Source organism: Lissotriton vulgaris, chromosome 8 (genome assembly GCF_964263255.1).
Source record: "Lissotriton vulgaris chromosome 8, aLisVul1.2, whole genome shotgun sequence".
NCBI classification, from domain to species: Eukaryota; Metazoa; Chordata; class Amphibia; order Caudata; family Salamandridae; genus Lissotriton; species Lissotriton vulgaris.
Genome location: NC_141696.1, coordinates 113995895 through 114012056, shown reverse-complemented (window position 1 = coordinate 114012056; position 16162 = coordinate 113995895). Strand labels below are relative to the sequence as shown.

General features: G+C 46.8%; 1 protein-coding gene across 9 annotated transcripts in view; it reads right to left on the bottom strand.

Annotated features, from left to right (window-relative positions):
* ARAP1 (ArfGAP with RhoGAP domain, ankyrin repeat and PH domain 1) overlaps positions 1-16162 on the bottom strand; it is a 768097-nt gene that overhangs the window by 549336 nt on the left and 202599 nt on the right. For all 9 annotated transcript variants that reach the window (XM_086933788.1, XM_086933791.1, XM_086933794.1 and 6 more), the window contains exon 3: positions 7355-7447. The gene's annotated coding sequence lies outside the window, so the exon portion shown is untranslated. The remainder of the gene's footprint in view (positions 1-7354; positions 7448-16162) is intronic.

Below are 16162 nucleotides of genomic sequence, written 5' to 3'. Positions count from 1 at the left end.
GGGGAGATGGTATCAAATGCTGCTGACAGATCCAAGAGTATCAGCGCCACCTCTTGTCCTTCATCCACTATGCGCCTAATATAGTCTGTGGATTATATTAGGGTGGTTTCTATCCCATGGTGTTTCCTAAAACCAAACTGGGAGTCATTAAGCCAAAGTTGCTGTTCCACAGTTTCCATCAGCTGGATGCTAAGGTGCATCTCCAAGATCTTTGCTGGAACAGGGACCAAGGAGATAGGGCAAGAGTTTTTACAGTCCGTGGGGTCTAGATTCGGTTTTTTTTTTTAGGAGAGGCCTAATGATAACTTGCTTCCAACTTAGAGAATAGGATCTGGATGGGTTCACATTATTCATTAGTTTACAAAGTGGGTTCGCTATAATGTTGGCCGCCATATGAAGAACTGCTGGAGGGCAGGCTTCTAGAAGTGATCCTGCATAGGTTTTTTATGAGATATTGTGCAGCCAATTCGGGCGAGAGAGTAGAAAAGACGTAGAGATCTTTGGTCGCTAGGCTTGAGCCAGATGGCATCCCTTGTGACTTTGTAGTGGGCCAACTGGAGGCAACTTAGCTGGTGGGCACTATAGGTTTAGGGGCAAAACCTGTATAAATGTCCATGATTTTTGAGTGGAAGAAGGTTGCTAGCTGGTTACAAAAGGCTTGAGAAATCTCTGGCTCTGCTCTGGGTTGACAGGCCGAAAGCAGTTGTACTAGCCTGAAAAGTTCTTTAGCAGAGGATGAATTTTCAATTTTATGGGTGCTATATTTAGACTATTCTTCCATTAATGCGAGCTTGTATTCTTTAATACTCATTTTATATAGGACATTGAGATTCTTTGAGACAAACAGGTCGGGCAGTGTTACGTAGACATGTAAAACTTGCCTGCCTAATATGAAAAGGGTACAATCTTTGATGGGGGCATATGTGCAATATGATGTCTTTTGCTTATCCCAGAAAGCATATGAATGGCAGCATTTTGCATTCTCTGAAGATGTTGTATTTGAGAAAAGAGAAGTGCAGTGTAAACAGAGTTGCAATACTCAATGTTGGTGTTCATGGCAGCTCATGTCACTAGAGATCTACGTGTGTGGAATAGAAAATGGGTTTTAGAACCTTCAAACCATGGAAATATCTCCCAAAACTGTGCCAATCTGGATATTATAAGAAAGGCCAGTGAAAAGTAAAGCCAAATGTGTACATTACTTAAGACTGCAAACTGCATTGAAAATGAGATGTGAAAGTAAAAGGTTTTTAATTTGGTACAAAGTTTATAATTAAGTACATTTCAGTCCCAAACATTTTGAGTTCTGTTTTTGCACTATTGACAAAAAGCTGTGTGTTGTCAGTATATTGAATAGCTCAAACATGGGTCCAAGTATATACTGAAGAGAAAATGTCTGAGTGGGCACCTCTCAGAGACTGCACAGATTGGAGTGACTTTAGCGTTGGATTGTATGAACTTTTTTCTACAAAATTGCAGTCAAGTGGTTTTTGTTCCTCCTTTTGCTTCCACTGGCTTTACGTTTGAGTGTGGTGATTAGGAGAGGAATGCCATCATTCTCAAAGACTCCATCAGCTGTACCACTTACACAGAAACCGGAGCCAACTCCATGGAAGTTGAGCATCAAGGAATACCTCGAAATTAAACTGCGAATCACAGCCAACTTAACTTTAGGTGGAACCTTGGTCTACCAACCCTCAGTACCTGCACAAGCTTCACCAATAACATTGTGGACCTCGTTGCGCCCCTAGTCATTGAATGCACCCCTTACCTCCTCGTAGCAGACCTCAACTTTCACATAGAACACATGAACGATCCCAACTATGCCACACTACTCGAAAACCTCAAACTCACTCAATACATCTCCAGCCCCACTCATGCCGCCAGACACATCGAGCACACAGTCTTCACGTCATTCAATGACATCACAGTAAACACACCCACACTAATCGCCTGTTCTGACCACACCATGGACAGCTTCAAAATCAACATCTCTCACCACGGATAACCACCCATGGCAGGCCTAGCTCGCCAACACTAGAAGAACACATCAGAGATGGATTAGGCTTCCGCTCTCCACAAGAACCAACTAAAACACACAGGCAACAAATAAGGGATATCAACTACTTTACAACCTGGATCACTGCCTGTGCCAATATGCTGGCCCCTCACCAACGAAGCCAATCAGTAACAACACAAACGCAGGCTGGCTGGTACACTGAAAAACTCAGAAAGAACAAGCAGCACTGCAAGCAACTAGAAAGGAGGGGTTAAGCCAGCCAAGAAAACATCAAATCTGCCCTGAGGCGCAACCACCAGCAAATACAGAAAACCAAGAGGAAGCCCTAGCTTAACCCAAGGACACCAGCTCCAATAACAGCAAAGACATTTTAGTAATCATCAAGCACTTCACCAAACCCACAATAACCGCCAGCAACATTATCCCCCTTTATGAACTGTGCACCACCCTCTCAATCACAGCCGTACACGACAAGTTCGACCTGCAACTGGACTCCAGTGGCCTGGTAACTAGCCTGCCAATAATAGACAAAGGAAAGACCCTTAACATATGGAACACCATCAACATAGAAGAAACCACAACAATCGTGAAGACCATCCACTTCGGACCCCCAGCAGACCCCTGCCCCTACCACGCCTTCAACAAAGGCTAAACCCCTAACAGCAAAGCCCTCCCCCCCCCCCCATCCTCAATACCTCAGTCAACACAGTCACCTTCCAGACAGCCTGGAAGCATACAGCTACCAATGCTCCCCTAAAGAAGCCCTCAGCAGACCCTGCTAAGCTCACCAACCACAAACTGATCTCTCTATTATCACACCCAACAAGGTCCTAGAAAAAGCTATCAACAGGCGTCTCGCTAACCACATTGCCAATTGTTGCCACACAGTCAGGATTCAGACCCAACTACAGCACTGAGACTGCACTCGTCTCAGCGACAGTCGATATAAAGATGGGCCTGGGCAAAGAAAAAGCCTTGGTCCTCATCCTACTTGACCTCTCAGCAGCCTCCGACACAATCTCCCACCCCATCCTGATAAAATGACTAAATGAGACTGAGATCCAAGGACCCACCCTCCATTTGATCTGCACATTCCTTACAGAAGACCCCAGACTGTAAACATGCCACCTTACTATTCAAAAGCCCAGGACTTAATTTGCAAAGTTCCTCAGGGCTCCTCGTTCAGGCCGACCTTCCTTAACATAGAAATTACCCCACTGGCCGACGTCATATGAGCATACAGCATCAACATACCCATCTACACAAACAACATGCAACTGATACTGTCCCTCACAAACAAAACACCCAGAACAAAGAACATCTTCAACACCTGCATGACCGAGGTGGCCACCTGTATGAAGTCCAACTGCCTCAAGCTGAACACTGACAAGACCAATGTGTGATTTTCAGAAAATATGCCTTGTCCTGCATGTTCTACCAAACAACGTTAGAGAGACTGTCACCCAATCTCTCATCACTGGCAGACTAAACTATGGGAACTCCCATTATGCTTGAATTACCAAGCAACTCATGAAAAGACTGCAGACCGTCCACAGTCCAGACTTGACCTCAACCACCCATGTCAGTCCCATATCACATCTCCCCTGAGGGAGCTCACCTGCCTGCCCATACATAAGCGCACACAGTACAAGCTTCTCACTCACACATACGAAGCACTGCACAACACATCCCACCCTACCTGAAAAGCCAGATACACTTCCACCACCCTCCAGCACCTCTGCTCAACCAGACTCTTACTGACACACGTCCCTGCACACACAAAAGATGATCAGGAGGTCAAGCCTTCTCGTACATCGCTGTTAAAGCATGGAACAACCTCCCACATCACATCACAGCCTCCTCCTCTCTTCTCGAATCTTGCAAGAAGCTGAAAACTTGGCTCTTTGAGTAAGTCCCAACAAGGCTAGCATCATTCATCCTCAAAGTATCAGTATTCCCGCACAGTTGATAGAGAACTATATAAATACATATACCATAATATAACATAGGGCTATGATGCTTGCCTCACAGCCTGGCAGATGTCAAGAACAAGCACGTTGCATGCCTACTCAAGGGTAGCTAGCAGCCTTAGCCCTGGTGGAATGGGCTCTCAAACCTTCTGGAGGTTGCCGATTGGCGAGTGCATAACACATCGTAACACTGAGGACTACCCAACCTCGATAGGGTCTCTTCTGCGCCGCCTTTTGTTGCTCTGGAGAACCCCACAAAACGTTGATCCTCCACTCAATGGTTCTTGGTTCAATAAATGTAAAAGCTCCCCCTCTCCTCCTGTTTTGAGGATTGAGAGGGAGGAAAGAACACAGGCTGAGTGCCCAACGTGGAAGGGAGACATGACTTTTGGCAAGAATACCGCCCGCCTCCTCAGCACCAACTTGTCTAGGAAAAAGTTGGTGTATGACAGTGGCCCTATATGTGTCTGAAGTTCACTCAGGCAAAGAGCTGACGTAATCGCAATGTAGAAAGATGGTCTTCAAAGTCAGGAGATGCAGCTAGCACAAATGTATTGGCTCATAAGGTACACACATGAGAAACATTGAAACCAAGTTAAGGTCCCACTGTGGCATCACAAACTTGGGATGGGATACGTGTGTGTGTCAATTCTTTTTTAAATCTCATCACCTTAGGTGATTTAAACAAAGATGACTAGTCTGGCAGGCGTAGAAAGGCTGAAAGGCCTGACCAAAAACCTACAATAGTGCTCCCTGCTAGGCCCTGCTGAGGCACGGATAAAACAAAAGAACGTCCAACAGATTTGCTTGTAAAGGGTCAGTTTGTGAACGCCACATTGGGCCTCAAAATTACCCAGAGTCCAGTATAAATGGATTTCATGAAAGGGCGCCAGGGGGCAGGGTTGGCGTCCATCACTCAAAGCTACAGATCAATGCAGCTCAATGTCCAGGAATACAGGTGTAGACTGTGCAGATTTGGGCAAAGGGCTTTGGCGTGTTGCTGAGATAGTAGGACCTCGCAAAATGGCAGTCTGATCAGAGGGCATATGCTCATGCCCAAAAGATCCAGGTACTAAAGTCTCTTGGCTTAGTCTGGAGCCTCTATGATAAATTGGTCCTGGTCATTCCTGTTCTACTTTAGAGCTATGGTCAGGAGGGACGGGTAGGAAGGCTCGTATGATTCCTTTGTTCCAGTTTAGCTGGAACGCATCTTGTTCTTACAAAAACTCAAAAGCACAAAACATTTGTCAATATGCATTCTTAACAGTAGCAACAAAATCTAGCCAGGGTTCTCACCAGTGTCGGAAGATGCCCTGTGCCACCTTGGGATGTAGACGCCAATCATAATCTGCCAGACATCGCCTGCTTCCTTCATCTGTGCTGGTATTCAGGGACCTGGCCAGTTGGTTTGTGATCAGGAAAATGCCCTGATATTCCAGCCACCTCCAAAAAGGCAGAGCCTCCTGACTCAAGTCTCAGGACCTCACTCCACCCTGCTTGTGACGGTACTACACAATGGTGTCCATAGGGCACAAGCTTGTCCTTGATGGACGGCAGGAAGGCCTTCAGAGTTAGACAGATGAGCCACAACTCCATGAGACTGATGTGGAGCCGGCCCTCCACCGAAGACCAGGGTCCCCTGATATCTACCTTTCCCAGATGACCTCCCCAGTCTAGCCGAGGCGTGTCTGTCCTCACCGTCTACTCTGAGGGGGAACATAGAAGGGTCTGCCACTGGACCAACTGCACTCAAACAGACACCACAGCATTATTCGAGCCCTTTTCTCGGAGACATGGATAACTTCAGTCACACTGCTTTGAAGTCGGATTCATTAGAACTTCAAGTTCCTCTTCAGAGCCGGCATCTGCCACCGGCATTGCTGACAAGGAGGGTGCAGGAGGCTAAGAGGCCAGGAAGCCTCAGAGCCGCTCCTACCGTGATCCAGGATCAAGCTTGAAACAGCGAGTACATAACCCAAATGTTAATGTTAATATTAACTGGGATTTATAGAGCGCATGTTCACCGCAGGCATGGCCCGTGCAGGGCGTTATTCCGGGGCGGTGACGTCAGGCAGGGGAGGGTCGGGTGGGGGGTTGTAAAATGCGGGATATGGACCATTAGAGGTAAGTACCGAAAAAAATAAATAAAACGAATTTCGTTGCCTACGCTGCATCACATTTGGCGACGCAGCGTGGGCAACGAAATTCGTTTTATTATTTTTTTCGGTACTTACCTGGAATAGTCCATATCCCACATTTTACAACCCCCCACCCTGACCCTCCCCTGCCTGACGTCACCGCCCCGGTATAACGCCCTGCACGGGCCGTGCCTGGTTCACCGACAGGTCTCTTGTCAAATGTCCTGGACTCGTAGCGAGGGAGGGAGTCCTGAGCTTTACTGTGTCCGGGATTGCTCCAATGAATGGGAGCCTCTGCACAGGAGTCAGGTGGAACTCTGGCTCACTGACAGTGAACCCAGCAATGTCAAGAGGTTCGCCGTCGTCTGGAGGTGGGCCATGGCTGACTGTGCGGAGCCTGCCTCCAGCAGCCAGTCATCGAGGTACGGGAATACTGGAAACCATGACCTACGTAGGTGGGCCGTGACTATCCCCATCATGTTCGTGCACACCTGAGGGGCGCTGGCACCGCCGAAAGGAATCACAACAAACTGAAAGTGCTCGTGGCCCACCTTGGACCGCAGATAACGGATCGAGGACTGCAGGGCGGGTATTTGAAAATACGCACCCTGCAGATTGGAATCAAGACAGCACTGCCTTTATATTTGGATCCCCAATTTGTGATTATGGAAGTTGTGCGCTTCTGAGCAAAAACTCTGGCCGCTGGCACGAATTCTTTTACAAAAATAAGCACTGCACATGCGTGTTGTCGTGCACCAATTTCTACAGGGGCTCCCACACTAAAACGCCCTCTAGCCGCCCCTGTGACATTCACTGCCAGGTACAATTATACCACACTAGTAATTACACATATGAATGAATGAATCCATTTACGACTTCAAATGAACTTTGTAGCAGGAAGTGAAATTTCCACTCGTAAATGCTTCTTTTTGTGCACTAAAGTGAGGTGCAGTGAGGAATGCATGTGGCACCCAACCTGCCCCTGGCACCAGGGCTGACTGAGCAACTACCCTGCTGGCCCCTCGCTTCTAGGCGCAACAACTCCGCTTATATGTGTAAATAACTGCGTGAATCGGGCGCAGCACCAATCTATTTGTAAAACAGAAACATCTCCTTTGTGCTGAACTCCACTGAAGCCTTTAAAAGTTGCCCTGGCGCGTGGAAAGGCTGCAAAAGACCCAACAAAACGTAAACCATGAATGGACAACAAGCTCTTTCATATTTACCGTCGTCCACGCGCCACTCTCATCGTCCGAGTATTCTCGTTTCTTTCATTTCCATGGATGTTTCGAATGGATTGTGTTGTCAAGGCAACAGACCTAAAGACAAAATGTGCATTTAGTGCTTCCGAAAGCCGGGTTTGCATTTAAAAGACACAATTAGCAATGGATGAAATGCGGAGCACCAGCTTTCCCTGGTGCCGAGTCGTTAACAAATGGTGAAACCTCTCCCCGCCCGTGCACGCACACGCGCTCACGAGTCAGGAGCACTATCTTAGGGAAGTGATGACTTCCGTCACACAAACGAGAAGTCACCCAAACTGAGACTGAAAATGATGTGAAAACAAAATTTCTAAACTTAAACCTGAGAAACATCACTTTGGAAACGTCGATCAATGTTTGTGAGCAAAGTCTGGTGACCTCACCAGGCGCGCCAGTTTCTGACCATCTGTCCGGGCAGATTTCAAAATTCAGCATTTATCCCGGTTTTTGCAGATGGGCGACTTAACAATATGTATGTGTTCTGGTGCAAAATTAGGAACCAGCCTTTTCAGAATTCAATGTAATTCTCAACCAGGGACGGCTATGGAGAAGGAGAGAGCCCCACTGCAAAGGAAACATACAATTATAACTTTGAGTTATTATCTTTTTATGTTTCCTGTTGCTTTGCAGGTGGGCGGGGCTGCTCTGCTCTCGGAGCAGGGCAGGGGAGGAGTGGTTTGCCCACTCCTAAGGGGCGCCATGACTGTTGGCCGGCCCTCTCGGGCTGCCAGAACCAGTCATGTGCACTTTCCCTGTTCTCCATGCAGACTGCATTACAACCTGCACGCAGAACAAGTCCAGGCCCCCATTTCCCTGGTTGAGCACTGAACTAGGACGCTCAAAACCAATCACAACGCTGCAGCGTTGTGATTGGTCAGGCGGGCCTGGGTGCTAACTAATAACAACGCTACGTTCAGTGCTTTAAATGGGAAAAAATAAGGGCAGGTACTCATTAAAATGAGCTAGAGGTGTAGTGAGTGGGCGGGGCTAAGGGCAAGACATGATGATACTTAACGACTTCTATAATAGTTGCAGTACATACTAAAACACATGATAAATGTGTTTATATAAACTAAGCAGGTTAACCCATTAAACAAAATTAAAGAGAAATACGATAATATGCTAACACTTCCTTTTTTTGCAATAGTTGCACCTTCTTAATGTCATACTTTTAATTGCTGTTGTTTGGCACAATACTATAAATTTTTGAGCACGTGAGTAGGAAGAAACCAAAAAAACCCACTTCAAACCAAAGCTCTTATGGCGCCAAGCAAATGAAGCAAATCATAATGACCCTCGCCAGAAGATATCTCTTGTCTCTTCCATCGATCTATCCATTCATCCTTTCATCCTACTGTTTACCTATTGATGTCCACCATTTACACCATGCATTCTGTCGTCTATTCAGTTTTTTATCCATCATTCAGTTTTTCACCATTCCGTCTGTACACTCTTCATATCCAGACCTATCCATCCATCTTTAAACCTAACCAGTCATCCTTTCACTCATCCATCAATCCTTTCGCTCATCTACCCACCAACCTGTTCACTCCTTTATACCATCCACCCTTTCATTCCATCCACCCTTTCACTCAATCCCCCCTTTCACTCATCCATCATCCACCCTTTCATCCATCCTCCCTCCCTTTCATTCATCCATCCATCCATCCAATCTTTCACTTATCCACCCATCATCCGCCCTTTTATACAATCATTTACCCTCTTTCACCCATCCATCCATCCATCCATCCATCTATACATCCAGCCTTGCTCACTCATCCATCCACTCACTCACCCACCAACCCTCCAAACTGCGTTATTTATGAACCTTTGTCGCCAAGCAGACATGTACACACAAAGTGCCACCTATGTTCTTTAAAATACCTCCTGAGAGTGTCTTGATTCTCTCTCTCGCTTTTTTCTTACAAAAAACAGGCATACAAATGCAGGCAAACAAACAAACATAAGCAGACACACAAAATACTCCGGTATGTTAAAAGCCATGTTATACTCTTCACCATGGCTTTTTTAATTGCCACGTGGGCCACACTGGCCGTAGCCTGATTGCCACTGCCAGGGGACTGCCATGATTCCTGTGTTTGCGCAAATGCAGAGCATAGCGTGAATGTGGTTGACAGCACAGGGCCTTGATGGACCCCATAACTGGCAAGGTTTCAGATTGCTATGTGTGACATTTTCATAGATTCAGTGGATTTACAAGAGTCGGGCAACAACTAGATGTGTAACACTTAGAGTAGCACTTTCTTTCGAACAAAATCATGGTATGATGTCAATAGACTTAGACCAATATCAGAAATCACACTCATTTGAGCATCACGGAAGTCAAACTCTGCAGCAGGTGCTTCTGAAGCTATTATTTAATTTCTAAAAAAATCAGCATCCTCCACCCCAACCTCAGCTGCAGGTGCGGACAAACCACATGTAACAAAGGGATCTCTGTGACAAAAACAGCAACTCACTGAGCTATCCACATACAATACAGTACAATACAATATGTTTTTTTTTGAAGGAGGCAAATTAACGGTGAGAGTGAAAACTGCCAGTAGAGAAAATTCGGACCTCCCTCCAGCGGGAACAATAATCACATGACTTATCTCTGATTTAGCAAGTCTACCTGTGTTGAGAAAAGAAAGGGTGCTTCGTAGTGTCACTGTCGAGCAGGGATGTTAAACACTTTGCACCACTAATAAATCAGCAAAACTGCTAGTTTAGACAAAACGTAGCGCGTTTTCAGCAAAGACGGACAACTCCAGTGCGCCCATTTGCAAGGCCCTATTGCAGGGCGTCACGAAAGGTGGCTTGCACCATCAGACTCATTGCCTCCCCTCGCTCACCCCTTAAGTGCGATTGCATCAGAGAAGCCAGCGCGTGAGTAGGGTTCTGAATGAGCTCCGATCTCGCCCCAGAGAGGCCAAAGAGAGAATGTGTGGCTCCATTTATCGAGCTCCCGGGAAAATAAGTGGGGGGACGCTGTCCACCCGCGTGGTACCCCGACTCGAGCCCTGGCCATATGCCGTGCTGAAGCCCCCTTTTCGTAACAAATATTTTAAATGTCAGCAGCAGGATATTTTTTAATGAATATCTGACTTACCTGCATCTCTTTACAACGATCCACCGAGAGGATCTGCTGGCCTGGCACCACGTGGGTCTCTAGCCTGTCTCTTCTTCTTCAGAGAGTCAGACAGCGAGCCCTGCGGCAGTGTTTCAGCCTGTGCCACCCGCTCCCACCATGAGACTCACGCTGGCATGAGTCTGGGGCATAAGTTGGGCTCTGCTGGGCTGTGCCAGGCAATAGCCCATCATGTCGAGTTCAGGAGGAGGTGAGCAGCTGATCGATTCTCGAACACCGGCTTCCTCCTTTAACTCCATGCAGCAGGGGAACTCCTGGGTGCCCTGGGACCCGGCTGGCAGGCAGGAAATGCAACATCCTGCCACAGCATGGCTCCTCCGCAACAGTGTGCCCATGTGGGACCTGACGTGACCCGGGGAACAGTAACAGCAAGCAGGGTTGGCGGCGCTAGTTTTGAGCTTCTTTGGCATATAAGAAAGCCTTCTATGCACAGAGCGGGTAATTGAGGCATGTGGCGTTAGAAAGGTAGGTGCCTCAGTGCAGACAGCAGTTAGATTAGCGCGCCAGGGGCCTCTTCGATCGCATTGTCTTGGCACTAACCCTTCGATCAAGAGAAAGTACGGTTAGTGTGAGAATCCGCCGCCCTTGCCCCTGATAAGTATTACCCTGCACTGACTTTTCACTACCTGAAGTGCTGCGCTTTGAAAATCGCACACGCTCACTAGAAGGTAAAATGAATCTTACGGTCCCTGCTCTGTCCAGCACAACGTGGTGGTGAGCACCGGACATTATTCAGATGAGCCCTGGGGAATAGCTCAGCTGGGGCTCAGATCGGGGCTACAGGAGTGGCGCCTTGGCTGCCAGACACGTTCCACTCCTGCTCATGAGCACTCCCAGCCAATGAGCCCACCTTTTCATGAGTACCAGTACTCTCCTCAGCAGTAGAGAAGTGCCGGTACTCAGAGTGATCACTGTAAGAAGTGCCGGTACTCAGTACCGGTGAGTACCAGCCCATTTAAAGCACTGGCTACGTTGCAGCGTAGTGATTGCTCAGGGGAGCCTTTTCTGTGCTTCCTGTGCATCGGAGAGCAGGAGCAGAGACGCGGGACTGGCATGGCAATGTAAGTGGTTTTTTTTGTTATTTTTTATTGTTCCCCCCCCCCCTCTCGTGACCTTTCCTCCCGCACGCGCCTGCACCCCCCCAACCACCTGAGAACCATCCCGGCTGCCACTGATTATCACTTATTACATCAAGTATAAAAATATTTAATGTATTCGCTTTAGTGCTTCGGTGTCTGTGTTTTCTACCTTGGTGACATGGTCTCTAAAGTCATTCTGCGCCTTTTGGTCAATGTGAAAATTTTGTTCCACTTTTTTTGTGTGAAATTTTCCATTTTTGGGTTATAAGATATGGTCACCTTAGACTAAAGGCAAAGTATATCTGCATTTTGGCACAAGAAGCACCATGGGTCCTAGGCTTACCAACAGATTTAAAGAACAACCACAGTTAAAAAAACTACTGAAATGTTAGAAAAGAGGGGTCAGAGTGCATTTTGTATGCGAGGGATGGGCTCGTAAGGAGAAAGGAAGAACTTAATAGAGGTGGGTTCAACTCTGTCTCTCCTGCCCCACCCCTAAATAAGCCTAAGCAAATCCAGTAAGTCTGGTCTTTATAATGCGAGAGTCGCGCGGTTGGCTTCCCCAACGTTAATCTGTAAAGTATTGTTTAAAAAAAGTAAAAGAAGAATTATTTCAAAATATTGGAAAAAAAGCAAACACATACCTTATAGAATCTGAAATGTAATGTGTTTATAAATGGCATGGTTAATTCTTCGATCAATAAACGCTGAACAGAATTTGTAAAGAATAAGGAAGTGTCGGAATGTAAAGGAAAATGTTTGCCAAGACCTCGTTTATTTTCCAAAGGATTCAGTCATTTGGGTCCTCTGTTGTAGCTCAAGGAACAGATTTTTGGGCCTCCAGAAGTGTCACACTATGTAACCTCCTGCCTCAGATGCGAGCTGTGAAGGCAACATATGGCCCTTCCTCCAGAGCTATAAAATATTTATGTGCGTAAGCCTGTGCTTTCAAGCAATATGTGGAAAGCAAAAGATAAAACAAGAACAACCCTTAAAGTCTACTCTTCAGCCATAACCCAGCAAAAACACCCCTGTTGCTGTAATTATGTATTGGTATTTTATCTAGCACAAACCTAGCTAGGAAGCACAGAGCACTGTACAATAAATGGAGGGTCTGGGAGCCTATGATTGATGATGTACGTCAAGTGGGTATTACACAAATGCATTTCGTACATTACATTTTTAGGCACAGGTAGATTCACACTATGCTGAGCCTAGCTCAGAGCGATACCAAAGGGGACGATGGACGGAGTGTTTGAGCAAATCAAACACTCACCCCCAGTCAACTGATCTGGGTTTAATCCATCATCATTCTTTAGCTCACTCCACCACCCCAGTTCAGACAAGGCCATATGCAAATCAGTCTGACCCTGTGCCTCATGGGAACAGTCCAGCCCGAACTACCAAGCCTAGCTCAGAAGCTGGGATTTGAACCGGGGTCCCCAGGTTCCAAGGTCAGAAGTGCTACTCACTAGGCCACATTTTGCCCCTGCTATGCTTTTACAGACAAACCAGGCCAGATGGGGAGCAACACAACACTGGGTGGGGGGTCAGGTATTTGAGAGGAGAAGCAGCACACAAGGGAGAGAGCTAGAAAACACATGCCCTTTCATGGAGGGCTGAATGGAAAAGAAAAAAGTAGTTCCCAAAATGTGAGCAGAGGAAGTATACAAGTCCGACAATTAAAAGGATTGTAAAGAGTATATACTACAAGGGAGGGATAAACACAAGAAGAGAAAGGCAAGTCATTAAATAAGAAGCAAGAAAATTACAAGTGACAATAAAGCCATCCAATAGTAAGCCAGGTTCTAAGCTCAATGAAAGTTATCAATAGTTATTTCGCAAACAAATAGCATGTGCTGCTTGCTAGGCATGACCTAAAAAGAGACAAAGAGGAGAACAAAGGCTTTGTTGCTGACAGTGGAGCTTTTGCTGACTCCTTTGTTGGAAAACCCTTCACAGGCAGGAAAAAAGTACAACGGGGATACTGACTTTTTTTGTTTTTTAAAAACCAAGCCCCAAGAAATGCTGGGCCAGGGAAACCTGGAATTTTTGCAAATTGGGCAGGCCATCTTTTGGTACAAATGGCAACTGGCCAGCGAAAGGCTACTGTTTTTGTTTAATTATTTCAATATTTACATTAGTTTTGAGCTCTTAGTTTCTTTGTTTAGTTTTATGTTCAAAGTTTCTGTGATGTGCATTAATTATACTAAGTAAGGGTCAGTAATGCTTTCACTGCTGTACATCAACCAAAGAAACCTGACAGACTAGGCTGCACCTCCATGTAAGATGTCTGTAAGAGTTCAGGGCATTCACTTCAGATCATGTATCAAACCATCTGATGCAGGACAGGCCTCACATGACGGAACGTGGGAGTATCATGTGCTAGACCGCAACTTACCTGCCACGGGTGACTACTTACAGGCCTGTCTACGCGCAGGAAGGACTGCGCTTTTTGTTTTTAAAAAACAACCTTAGTCAGGATCTAATCACAGTAATGTTCTTCCTACCTTTGTAAGATACTTTATGACAATATTAACTATACCGGTGATGCATTTGATTAGAAAATTGATGATTGTAGTTTGCATTAAAAGTTGTTTTAGCACAATAAACCTTCCTAGATTTCTGTAAAGAACTGACAAAAATCTGCAAAGTTTGTATTAGAGTCCATTGGGTGATTCAGGGATTTCAACATTATAATCATCCTTTGGAATATGGCCATCATATGCCCTGGTGCAGACAGGGGCCACTGAATGCAGCTCGCTGCACCTGACCCACCTCCAGGAAGGACATCTCAATGTCACCTGCCCATCAGCTGATGTGCTGTGGGTGACTCCCGGGGCAGGTTCATCCTCACAGTTGTAATGGCGGCAGGTGCTTTACTAGGTGCGGGGCTGCTCCACGCGACCTCCACCACCGAGGAGAATGGTGAAAGAGAACCTTGTGAAAGAGGTGCAGGGCAAACCTGGCAAATGCAATCCAAATGGTGTGGTGTCCAATGAAGACACATTTAATAGTGAACAACTTAATGTGGCAAACTAACCTGGGACACAGAGAGAAATAGGTTTGTTACAATTAATGAAAAATATGAGGTCTGCATACCATACCCAGGTCTGCTGCCCTTTGATAAATGCAGGATTTGGCTCTGAGGTTGGATCTGGCACAGGCAGCTCTCTGCCACATGCTTTTGTGGGACAGTGAATAGACTTTGTGAATTACAAGGTTAGATCCTGAACTTCAGTGGCGGCTCCTCTGCTAAGGCGGAGGAGCATCGCCCTACTGCTCTCAGAGCAGTGCAACAAGGAAAAATAAAATGATAATAACACACTGTTATGATCATTTTATTTTTCTGCATGGAGCCAGGTTGGGGCGGGGCTGGGCTGGTTCACAGGAGGAGGAGTGGTATGCGCACTTAGCCTTTCGCCACCCGGCTGTGCTGCTAAGATTAGTGGAGAACTGTCCCAAGCCTCACAGGTATGGACATCCGCAGGGGGGGGGGCAAAGGGGGGGCATGGAGGGGCGCTTGCCCCCCTGGATCACCCGGCCCGCTGCACTGGTGCGGGTGCCAATCCTTTTTTGTAACGCTGTCCCAGCTCTTGCTGTGACACTGGAATGGATGGATCTTTTAATTTTGGAAGCAGGCCTCTTCATTATATATTTTAGGCCAGCAGCACCAAATCCCTATCATGACATGATGACGAGTGCTGCGCTACCTATCTTACGCTGTAAAGGACCGTGCATAAGTTCAAGGACAGCCCCCCACAGTAGTGCTTGCCTGCAGGCCTTGCTTGATGAGTGGGAAAACTGCTGATCTGCAAGATAAGAGAGAAGGTCCGGGCCTGCCTGCTGCCACAGCTTGAAGTAAGTCATAACCTCTCCTGTTTTCTGTCTCGGTCTAGCTCCTCACTTGCTGAAAACCAAGACTCGTCTCCAAGAACTGCCTCTTACCCCCTCTTTCCTCTCCTATGCTTCATTCGTTCCCCAGTGAAATAGATCTAAAAATGAAGTAGTAGCTATTGCTGGGAATGTCTTTAAATGCCTGCCCACTGGACACCTATATAGGGATTCTGCTTTGAGATGGTACTCACACAGCAGGAATATGCTATGTACGTGACAGTCACACCTGCTTCATAGAATGCTCAGTACAGCACTCTCTCCCGTACACCATACGATATGTAAATATTTAGCTCGAATGGCACTTAGGTGAATCTTTTTGATCTGACTATGTGAGTGTTTTAACGGAGTCCTCGGAACAAGCGGCGCTTGCATTGTAAAAGGATGGAGTCGGCTCTGAATGCGCCTCGGTCCCACGCAGAACAGCACCACAGCGGCCAGGTGCACTTGGGGGACACTTGGAGGTTTCGGAGGAAACGCGCCTAGACGTCCCCATGGTCAACGGAAGCTGGCGACCTAGCACCCTGGCTTTCGCCCTCACCCCCTGGTGGTAGGGGCTCCAGTAATGTGTATTTTAAGCCGTGGCACAACTGGGGTGCGGTGCGATGAGGGGTGGGCCCCTGACCTCGGCTCTCGTCCGCTAGGGCT